The sequence below is a fragment of the Microtus oregoni genome, unplaced genomic scaffold (assembly GCF_018167655.1).
Source record: "Microtus oregoni isolate MIOR12 unplaced genomic scaffold, Mior012 000014F_ref0000157, whole genome shotgun sequence".
Classification (NCBI taxonomy): Eukaryota; Metazoa; Chordata; class Mammalia; order Rodentia; family Cricetidae; genus Microtus; species Microtus oregoni.
The window spans coordinates 21,845,558-21,855,880 of record NW_024543073.1 but is presented as its reverse complement, the minus strand read 5'-3'; the positions used below and the strand labels follow the sequence as shown (position 1 = coordinate 21,855,880).

General features: G+C 44.9%; 1 non-coding gene across 1 annotated transcript; it reads left to right on the top strand.

The window, feature by feature from the left end:
* The first annotated feature begins 946 nt into the window (after positions 1-946).
* LOC121456015 lies at positions 947-1,050 on the top strand. The gene has a single exon (XR_005975569.1). It is a non-coding gene; the product is annotated as a U6 spliceosomal RNA (small nuclear RNA).
* The last annotated feature ends 9,273 nt before the right edge of the window (positions 1,051-10,323 follow it).

Below are 10,323 nucleotides of genomic sequence, written 5' to 3'. Positions count from 1 at the left end.
GTCACTTCTTTATCAAAAAGGGGGATCCCCTCTCGTAAGCAAGCAAAGAGAGCATCCTTAAAGACTGCCAGTCTGTAAGGACTTTTAAAATGCCACAAGCCAAAGTGAATAAAAGATGCTCTCCAGTCCAACATTTATTTGGGTTATATATTCTAATATATTTATTTCAAAGTTATTCCTCCCTGTTGTAGTTATCCCCGAAATCCCTACATTCAAGAGGTCGAGGCAAGAGGATCATGAGTTCAAAGCCAGCATAAGCTATGCCATGAGCTCATGCCTTAAAAAGTAAAAGATGTTTACCATTTTATGGCCATAATCTAGACAGACTCTCCTGGGGGCTCTGAATAGAAATAAAGTAATTCCAGCTGAGATGATCAAATAGACTAGTTTTGAATGTATATCTGGGGGCCGACTTTGTGTTGAGCATCTTTAAACTTGCCAATCCAGAATAAAGGAGATGCCTGTTTTTTACAATGGGGATCAACAAAATGTTAAAATTTATAGGTTTTTAACTCCAAAGCAGTTTAAGTTTGACTTCCATTCAAGAGCTGGATCTTGGGGCTGGAGAGCTGACTCAGCAGTTAAGAGAACACACCGCTCTTGCAGAGGACCTGAGTTCAGTCCCCAGTGCCCACACTGGGAGGCTCACAACCTCCTGTAGCTCCAGCTCCAAGGGGTCCAATACTGTCTTCTAGCCCACATGGGTACTACACTCACACGTACATACCCACACAGAGATACACATGGCTATAACATGACAAAAAAAAATAAGCGTTCTCCAGCCAGGCGGTGGTGGCACATGCCTTTAATCCCAGCACTCAGGAGGCAGAGGCAGGCGAATCTCTGTGAGTTCGAGGCCAGCCTGGTCTAGAAGAGCTAGTTCCAGGACAGGCACCAAAAAAGCTACGGAGAAACCCTGTCTCGAAAATAATAATAATAAAAAAAAGTGTTCTCAACTCAGCAGCACGTATACTGAAATCAGAATGATAGAGATTAGCATGTTCCCTGCTCAAGGATGACATACAAATGTATGAAACATTCCATATTTTAATAAATAGGGCTAGAGAGATGGTTTAATGCGTAAAGCAGTGGTTGCTCTTCCAGAGGACTAGGATTTGGTTCCTAGCACCCGCATAGCTGTTTACAACTGTCTGTAACCCCAATCCCAGGGGACCCATCACCCTCTTCTGGTCCCTGTGGGTGCCCTACCCATGTGATGCATAGACATGCATGCAAGCAAAATACCCACACATATAAAAATAAGGTAAAATAAATTAAAATCTTTTTTTTTTAATGTTGGATCTTTTTGAGCCCGAAGTTGCCGAGGCAGATGGAGCAGCTGTGTTTCTGGATGATGTATATGAAATTAAATCAGCATCATCATGTGTCAAGCAATCCATAAACTGCAAGCCTGGACGCTGTTCGTGCTCAGAGAAACTGGATTGCACAGGACGTTTAGCCTAGGAAGCTGCCCCGAACTATCTCCTATCCTGTCTTCCACTCTCGACTCATTTTAGCATGGAATCCAGCATATTCATTTTATTTGCCATAGGCTGTGGGATATGAGTACCGGACACAGAGCTGGGCTTCCCTGGTCTTGACCCCTGGTACACTCAGGTATTATAGTCACACAGCCTCTTACCTTCTTGTTCTTGGCTGCTTCCAGAACCACTTCTTAGCATTTATACCAGACTAGGTCAGCTTTCCTAGAGAACGACAGGAAAGTGTAACAATCTGGGGCTCCTGTATTGACCTCGGGATCAAATATGGTAGATCAGCCAAGGCAGGAAGGAAACAAAACATGTCTACACTAATGTTGAGATTCTAGCTGGTTCTTTTCTTTCCAGAAATTATCTTCCCAAAGAAGACTGTCTTGCATATTTTCTGTTGCTATAACAAAAGAATAAGGCCAGTACTTTGTAAAGAAGTAATTGCTTAGCTCAGCAAGCAATTTAGGAGGCTAAACACCAACAGCATTAGAGGCAGTGCCATGTGGATAAAGGTATTTGGTGCCAAGCCTGATGACTGAGTTCAGGGCTTGACCCCCACATGGTAGAAGAGAACAGACGCTGGCAGATTTTCAGTTTTCTTCTGGCACATACAGACACACCCCCAACACACACACACACACACACACACACACACACACACACGCACGCGCACACACACAATTTTTTTTTCAGCAGGAAAGTGCAACCAACGTCAGGCATCCTCATCTGTTTGCCCTCAGGTGAGAGCTACATGGCTGCGTCGAAACACTGAAGAGGCATCATGGCGAGTCTACTCTCCAGAGGGAGAGATCACAGATAAACCAAAAAGGCAGATATGTCAGGGACCACACTTGCTCTTTTACATCAGCTTGTTCCTGAGACTAACAACTTGCCAGAACCAATCAGTCCCTTCCAAGGGTTGCTATTCCCAATACCCTAACCTTCCACCAAGCTCCACCTTTTAAACACTCTCATCGCTTCAACATTGCTACGCTTGAGCCTAAGCATCCTGCCCATGAGCCTTTGCGCTGCATACTCGATCAATAATAGCAGAGTCCCTGCCCATGCCACAGTGCACTGGAGACATGCCTTTGCCTCGTGGCTTCTGCGATAAAAAACCAACACAGGTATAGTTTATATTTCCTAAACTTCCAGGGAGCCAGATTCATTGTGAGTTGACAGACACCGGCAGAGATCCCTCTGCTTGTACTGGGAACACTCCCCTGCTCCCGGGTGGAGCCGAAGCCTCTCTGTCCCCATCTGGATGGTGTCAGCAACTCTTTCCCCTCATGAAAACCGCAGATGAACATACGTTTGGGTTTTTCCACCTCTTAAATTTGGAAGCAAAGCGAAGCACGCAGGGTGAGGGCCCAGTGAGTTTGCCGGACTGATTATTTGGCTTCGTCTAACTCTTGGTCTCATGGGAAGCAGAGAAAAGCAGCTTTGGTAAAAATTAGATCAGACATTTTCCTTTCTATAAACACAGTCTGAAAAAAATGTAAACCAGCTGAGCTGGCAGGGCCTTTGCCCGCCCCGAGTGCAGACACTTATGGTATCAAAAGTTACTTAGAGACTTTTCAACTTGGGTTTCCTCTGGCTCAACGGAGAAGAGAGAGACAGGATAAAACTGGGCTACCATACGGTCCAGCAATCGCTGTAGAAAACAGAACCTCATGCCACAAGCTCTGGCTGTGTTCCAGACTGCAGTGTGGCTTCCCTGGCCCTGGGCTTCCGGGCAGATGCTGCACCTGGCTTGACATTTCAAAGAAGTTCTTGAACAGCAAGGTATTCTCGAAACTTCCCTTCTGAAGTGTGCAGTCATGATTACGCAGGCCGCCTCCCTCAACAACAAGAGTTAGCTAGGGTTAGTTAGAGGATCTCTGCATTGTTTATAACCGTATGCAATGAAACTTCAGTCAGATGCTGTATCCTGTGACTGTTCTCAGCACAGAAGAGCCACCAAGTAGGGCATTGGCTTCCTTGTGATATACAGTCCAGACTGTGTTTGAAAGACAAAACTGGGGGAGATGCTTGGACTATTACTTTTCTGTCTGGCCCGTGGAAGGCTGCTTTTCTTCACATAAGGCAGTTGGCATGCCTTCAGAGAAGCTGAGCCTCTCAGGCTGGCCTAGGATGCCTTCTCTGGTCTTTGCCACAGAACACATCATCAAGGAATCACCAAAGGGTGTGATCTGTCATCGAACAATTGGAGGCAGAGAACAAGGAAGGAGGCAGCAATCTGGAGGAATGTAGGGAAATGAGGGGTGCAGCAGAAGCAAGGTTGTGGTCCCTAGGAGACCCTGGGGCCATATCTCCAATGGGAAGAGCTGAGGACAGAGGATTTGGTTCCTTAGCAGAGGGAACATGTAAGGTTGCAGTCCCTAGGAGACCCTGGGGCCATATCTCCAATGGGAAGAGCTGAGGACAGAGGATTTGGTTCCTTAGCAGAGGGAACGTGTAAGGTTGCAGTCCCTAGGAGACCCTGGAGCCATATCTCCAATGGGAAGATCTTAGGAAGGAGGATTTGGTTCCTTAGCAGAGGGAATGTGTAAGGTTGCAGTCCCTAGGAGACCCTGGGGCCATATCTCCAATGGGAAGAGCTGAGGACAGAGGATTTGGTTCCTTAGCAGAGGGAACGTGTAAGGTTGCAGTCCCTAGGAGACCCTGGGGCCATATCTCCAATGGGAAGAGCTTAGGACAGAGGATTTGGTTCCTTAGCAGAGGGAACATGTAAGGTTGTGGTCCCTAGGAGACCCTGGGGCCATATCTCCAATGGGAAGAGCTGAGGACAGAGGATTTGGTTCCTTAGCAGAGGGAATGTGTAAGGTTGCGGTCCCTAGAAGACCCTGGAGCCATCTCCAATGGGAAGAGCTGAGGACAGAGGATTTGGTTCCTTAGCAGAGGGAACGTGTACACATGTTGAGGCCACCTAAAGCCCACACACAGATGAGCAACTGTGGGAAAAGATTCCATTTTCAGAAACCCAGGCAGCATCAGAGAATGACTTGGACCTGTGACATGGTGGCTGCTTCTGTGTCTCAGCTGTGCCTCTTGGAGATGCTGTCCTGGGCCTCAAAGGGTCAGTCTGTGGATGTGGAGACCTGCCTCCAGGCCTCCCCTGTGCTCCCAAGCCACTGCTACGCAGTACCTGATCCTTGGGAGAGTCCAGCCAATAGCAAAGCTGTCTTTATGACAACAGAGGATACGTGTCTTGATGGTACGGGCTTGTTTCTTGCCCCTGAATTAAGTTTTGCCTTGAAAAGAATCCAGATAATATCACATAGTTTTTTGTTTGGCAAAAATGGTGGGGAAAAGTTCTCAATAAGGAAAATAAATATGGGAAATACATATATCTGTAATTTATTAAAAACAAAGGATGCAGTTCACTTCAGAAGCACAGATAGGAACACAGATGGCCTGCCAATTTGTGAATCATTCTGTATTTTAAACAAAAAAAGATAAAAATACAATAGATTGACAGTGGCTAAGACAGAAGTATAGAAACATGCCTAGCTAAATGTATGGTTTTCAGCTTCTTTGTATGTTAGAAATTCTTATGATAAAATATTAGGGAGGAAACACCAGCTCGCTCAGATTTGGAACATTGCAAGGTATAAGAATACAGGTCTAATCTTGAAATTCACAGGCAAATGGATGGAACTAGAAAAAAAAACATCCTGAGTGAGGTAACCTAGATCCAGAAAGACAAACACAGTATGCACTCACTCATAAGTGGATATTGGACGTAAAGAAAAGGATAGCCAAACTACAGTCCACAACCCCAAAGAAGCTAGGGAACAAGGAGGACCCTAAGAGGGACACACTGGATTCCCCTGGGAAGGGGAAATAGGTAAGATCTCCTTAGTAAGTTGGGAGGGTAGGGGAAAAGGGAGGGAAAGGAGAACATGAGGGAACAAGATGGTTGAGTTGGAGGAGGGACAGAGAGAGAGAGCAAGGAGAGATACCTTGAGAGAAAGCCATTATGGGGTTAGGGAGAAACTTGGTGCTAGGGACATTCCCAGGAATCCCAACTAAGACTCCAAGCAATAGTGGAGAGGGAGCCTGAACTGGCCTTCCCCTGTAATCAGATTGTTGACTACCTTTACTGTCATCATAGAACCTTCATCCAGCAACTGATGGAGGCAGATGCAGTGAGTCACAGTTAAGCACTGGGCTGAGCTCCCAGGGTCCAGTCATAGAGAGGGAGAAGGGATTATATGAGCAAAGGGGTCAAGACCTGGGGAATCCCACAGAGACAGCTGACCCGAGCTAGTGGGAAATTATTGACTCTTAACTGGCAGCTGGGGAACGTACATAGAACCTAACTAGGCCCTCTGAATGTGGGTGATGGTTGTGTGGCTTGGGTAGTCTGTGAGGCCACTGGCAATAGGACCAGAATTTATCCCTAGTGCTTGAACTGGCTTTTTGGAGTGAGCCCATTCCCTGTGTAGGGATACCTTACTCAACCTCCATACAGTGGGGAGAGGGGCTTGGTCCTGCCTCAGCTTGATATGTCAGACTTGACCTCCCAATGGAAACCCTTACCCTTTCTGGTGAGGGGATAGGGGGTTAGGTGAGAGGAAGCGGGGAGCAGGAGAAGGGGAGGGAGGGGAAACTGGAATTGGTATGTAAAATGAAAAACGAAGAAAACTACAGGTCTACTAGATTCTAACTGTCTGCTGGGGACTCTGTTGTCTCATTTGCTCTCATAACCACCTAGGAGGCAAGTGCCAGTGCCTTCCCTTTGTGTGTGGGGGGGTAAACTCAGATATACAGGGTGCCTAAGATTTTTCTCAGAATCAGGTGCTGGCAAATGAAAGGATCAGGATTTGAACCACACTGACCAACTCCAAAACCCAAGGCGTGGCCCCGGCATCACACTTGGGAAGCAGATGAGCTTGCAGTGGCCTAGCCATGGCTCTTGCAGTTTGAGGAAAGTAGAGAGGATACGAACTGGGGCTGTATGTGAACCCTTTGTTCTCTCTAAGGGACCTTGCCTAGGATGGGCACTTCAATCGCTCTTAATCTTTAATGGCTATGCAAACTACCACCTGAGAGTTTTATTCTGTTTCTACCTCACTTTTCTTCCTTGTTTCAAACAAACTTATGTTTGTAACATTTTGACATAAAGGAAAAGCTATGTAGTATTTTTTAAAAAGAGTGATTTTTCCCTCCTCAAAGACAAATTGTTTTTCATATGACATATACAAAGGAGCTATAAAATTGTCCTTGCTTTTACAGTGATAAATGTAAAACGTTAAAATTCTTCAGTGAAACAAGGTCTGAGAGGACTTTTTATTGGTTTTTTTTTCAACAGTAAGAAAGATATAATTTACTGGCATACAAAGAACCAAATGAGCACGCCCCATGTAGAAAAGGAGTATTTTCACAAACCCAGCAATTTTCTTCATTCCATCTCCTGATATTGATCAAAGCACACCATGAGCCATTAAATGTGATACCCTTGTGCACAAGCACCCATGAGTCTGTGAACCACAAGGGCATGAAAATGAAAGAATGGAAGAATTATTCTATAGTACAGTGTAGGGACCCGAATGACAGTGGCTGGATTAAGCCTGTACTCTTACTGGGCAGTGGTGGTGCATGCCTTTATCCCAGCACTCAGGAGGCTGAGACAGGTGGAACTCTGAGTTCAAGGTCAGCCTGGTCTACAGAGTGAGTTCCAAGGCATCCAGGGTTACACAGAGAAACCCTATCTCTAAACAACACAACAACAACAAAAGACCGCATTCTCATTCGTAGGAGCAGCGCCGAGAATGGTAGAGCAGGCTCATGACTTGGCAGACTGTTCTGAGACTGGAGCGCATCCTCTGTTGGTCATCTGCCCATCATGCTGGAGTCTCATCTGCATCATTGGGAAGCCCTGTTCGCAGAAGGCTTTTGAGGCTCACTAAGTGATGCACAGCTGATCACCTGCACACCGACCCTCTGTGCCCAGCCACCTTCAATCCAAAGACCCACTGACCCTCTGTGCCCAGCCACCTTCAAGCCAAAGAGGTCCTTCTCTTCGGACCCAATTTCTCAGCCATGGCAGGCATTCTCTCATCTTCTGTTGTCTTATGAAAGAGGTATGAGATGCCCTCCAATGGCTCTGTTTCTTTTTGTCCCCTTGGTGTCTCTCTGGTGGTGGGTGAACTGGGGAATGTAAGCAGCAAGCTCTACTCAGCAGCAAGCAATTCAGGTCCAGTTTTCAGCTCCCTCGTTGTTTCTGTAAAGGAAAAAACATTAGTATAAGTAAAATACCTCTATTATTTCACTTCCAAATACATCCTGCTTAAGGTTTGCATCCTTTTGCAGAGTCCCAGGAGAGTGAATGGTCAGCATGGGGACCAGCCTTCAAGGACTGGGAACCCCGGGTCAGGCTTGGGCCCCACATCTACCTGGTTACACAGCATACCTTTGTGACAACAGAAAGCTATCTGTCCCCAAATCCAGTTTGTGCAGGCTTTTTATTACTTATTTCCCTTTTTTTTTTACCTTTCAAAAGAAAGGGAGGAGACTGCTCTTAAATTTAGAAAAAGAGAAATAAAACCAATCTAATCTCAACATCTATCTGACCTAGAAAAAAAAAGGCAGGAAGAATTTAAGAGGAATCCCAGGTTCCCAGAACAAAGAACTGATAAATGTTTAAGGAGACAGGAATTGTAATTATGTTTATTTGATTGCTATATGTTATATATGTTATGGTTTAGAAATGACATGTACACTCACAAAAGGCTCCTGTGTTGAAGACTTGATCCCCACCAGGTGATGCAATTGAGAGAAGACTGGACCATGAGGGACTTAGAGACACAGACTTGGGAACACCCGATCTAACCCCTTTCTCTTTTAAAAAATACATTTTATCACTTTAAACATTTTTAAATATACCATTAAATTCACTGGATTCAAGTCTATTTACAGTGCCTCCATTACTCTCAAGAACTTATTCAGCATCTCAAATTGACTCCACACCTATACTGGCTGGCTTTCTGTCAGCTCGACACAAGCTGAAGTCACGGGAGAGGCAAGAACCCCAACCGAGAAATTGCCTCCGTAAGATCAGGCAGTAGGCAAGCCTGTAGGGCAGTTTCTTAATGATCAATCATCTTAGTTTTGATGGTCAAGGGCCCAACCCATTGTGGATGGTGCTATCCCTGAGCTGATGGTCCTGGGTTCTAAAATAAAACAGATTGAGCACACCATGAGGAGCAAGCCAGTAAGCAGTACTCCTCTACGGCCTCTGCATCAGCTCCTGCCTCTAGGTTTCTGCCCTGACTTCCTTTAACGTGGAAGTGTAAGCCCAACTTACTTTCCTCTCCAACTTACTTTTTGATCATGGTGTTTCATTGCAGCAATAGAAACCCTGATTCAGGCAATTCACATTAAATAACATAACCTCCCTTCATAACGATGATGAAATCTAAGCCGACCCAATGTCTTAACTAGGACAAGAGCTTCCAGTCTCGCAGTGAAGACTTTCCCTTACACAATCTGGGTCCTTAAAATAAGAGTTTAGAGAAAGCGTAAAACACTTGTCTTTTTGGGTCTGGTTACCTCATTCAGAGTGAGTGTCCACTGCTCCATCCATTTATCTGTTAATATCATAGTCTCATTTTTCTTAACAGCTGAATAACATCCCATTATGTAAATGTACTATATTCTCATTATCCACTGATAGTTGATGGACGTCTAGGCTGTTTCCAACTTTAGGCTATTGTGAGCAAAGCAGCAATAAACATAGAGAACAAGTTCTCTGTAGTAAGACATACATCCAGGTGTATGTCTGCTATTGGTATAGCTGGGTCTTGGGGTAGATCAATCTGTAGTGTTTCTGTAACGGCTACACCGGTTTCCACTCACAGAACCAGTGAGTGAAACCCATGCTAGCAAATATTGTCAGTTACCTTGTGGATCCCTGTGGATCTTACCGGATTGTGGTAAGATGAAATCTCAACGTAGTTCTTATTTATGTTTCCCCGATGGCTAAGAATCATAAACATTTTTAAAAAAATGGTTCTTGTCCATTTTTTTTCATCTTTTGATAACTCTCTGTTCCATGCCACATTTTTAAAATTGGGTTATTCCTTACTATATAAATTTTTGAGTTCTTTGTATATTCTGTATACTAACCCTCTGTCATATGTATGTCTAGGAAATATTGTCCCTATTCTGTAGGCTCTTTGAATGATGGTGTCCTTAGGCAAAGGGTTTTCAGGCATTTGGTGGCAAGGTGCTTACACATGGAGCTGAGGGTACTCTGGAGAAAGTGTAGAATGCTTAGGTGTGGTACTCTCCAAAGTATTGGTGGTAATAGTTTGCTGTGAAATGTTAGTGCATGTATCCACGGATCTTTCAAAATGAAGTAAAATTGAACACAACATCTCAGAGCACCATGCACAAGACAGGAGTTAACAGGTGTTTCTCAAGATACACGTTCGTCTCTATTGTATGCCAGGTCAATGTAAAACGTGTTTTACTGTAGAATTAATTTTTATTTCAACGTTAAAACCACCCATCATTAATGCAGAGCCGGGAACATAAATGTCTTTGCAGCGGGTCACAAGTTGCTAGAGAAGTCACGCGTGGAACACTTCTCTAGAGTGGGTCTCTTAGCAGTGGGGCAAAAATTTCTAGAGAAGTCACAAGTGGTAGACACTGTTCTGGCCATCTTCCTCTTTGGCCTCTGGAGCCTATGAATCTATGTCTGTGGCACAGCGGACTGACCCATGTGGTCACCAAGTGCACTGACTGGACCGGAAGCAGAGGCAATACCTCTGTACCCTAAGGCCTGAGAAAACAGTGCACCTGAATCGTGTTGCTAGTCTTCCCG